Here is a 1,600-nt window from a genome sequence, read left to right on the forward strand (position 1 = left end):
TTAAGGAAGGAAGTTAATCCAGGAAACTCTTAAATCTTCGTGATTTCCTCATAAATCGTGGAAGAGACAGAATTCCTGTTCATCACTAGGGTTTACGGAAGAAGTAGATATTTCCTATCCGCCATCATACCCAAACGTCGATGAGATTCTTATTAAGAAAAAAACTCCCAGAGCTCTTGCCTCCTCAAAACGAGGAAGAGCATGGATGAAGGAGAGTCCGCATTGAGAGGAACTGCCTAACACAGGAGTCTTCTGAAATAATGAAAAGGGGCTTCTCTTAGTATCAGAATTCTGACAAAAGCAACGGCCGCCTGTGCGACATCTTGCACATTTGCCAGGGGAAAGTTGTTGCTCCAAGTTAAAAAACTCAAAGAGGAGTCTCGCGACTCACCTCTCTCTCAAAAGAAGATTTTGGAATATTCTGACGCCTGGCGTCTGGATCCTTGCGCCTAGCGCCTGGCGTCAGGATAGTTGCCGAGCGCCTGGAATGTTCCAGCACGCTAGAAAGGAGACTCGCTCCTGGAACGTTCCGCTTGCGTGGAAGGTCCCGTGCGCCCTGATAGATCCGAGCGCCTCTTGTCTTGTTATACGAGCCTCTTGCCAGTAAACGTTCAATGGAAGCATCCTTCTGATTGCCACTCTACTATAAGGCTCCTCAGTCTAGCCGTCTGTTTTCTCTTTGAAGGCGCCTTGCGCCAAGAAAAAAGTTCTGGAACGCGGCTCGCGCTCAGTTGCTGGAACGCGGCTCGCGTTTATCTGTATGAACGAGGCTCGCGCTAGTTTGTTGGAACGCGGCTCGCGCTAGTCTGTTGGAGCACAGCTCGCTGCTGGCTGTTGGAACGTGGCTCGCGCTAGCTTGCTGGCTGTGGAACGTCTCAGCTGCTGCGCTGGCTCTCACTGCAGTGTTCTCTTAGTTTTCAGAGAACGAGCCAGATCGTCCGAACTCCAAACATGTACATTCTTCGTCTTTCCGGATGTAAGATGAAGAAACGGAAGAAGAGACGCACTTTTTAAAGGATGCCTTTCCAATGGCTATTCCTGGCAGTCTGGGACGTTTTACAGATCCTGCCGAGGGAACGCCCGATCGGTGGGGATTCTCCATAACCTCCGTAAGGCTTTCGACTTTCCTTCTCCTCTGGTGTGAGCTGGAAGAGGTCTAGGCCTGAGAGCGAGACAGAGCTGATCGGACGCACCCTCTACTAATTAGGACGCCTTTCCAATGGCGAACTTGGCAGTCTGGGACGTTCTACAGATCCTGCGAGGGGACGCCTGATCGGTGGGGATTCTCCATAACCTCCGTAAGGCTTTCGACTTTCCTTCTCCTCTGGGTATGTGAGCTTGGAAGAGGTCTAGGCCTGGGAGCGAAACAGAGCCGATCAGAACGCACCCTCCACTGCACTAACACTAAAATCACTTCTTACCTTTCAATAGCTCGTATTTTGAGCTACATTCCTTTGTCTTCAAATTGCAATATGAATTTGAAGATTCTGTGAAGTAAGAAGGAGATGAGGATCACTACTAGTATTGTTAATGCTCTAACTGCTCGTTAGTACGATGAGCTATAAAAAACTTCTAAAGGAAGCGTGACTAATTCTATTTC

The sequence above is a fragment of the Macrobrachium nipponense genome, chromosome 17 (assembly GCF_015104395.2).
Source record: "Macrobrachium nipponense isolate FS-2020 chromosome 17, ASM1510439v2, whole genome shotgun sequence".
Taxonomy (NCBI): domain Eukaryota; kingdom Metazoa; phylum Arthropoda; class Malacostraca; order Decapoda; family Palaemonidae; genus Macrobrachium; species Macrobrachium nipponense.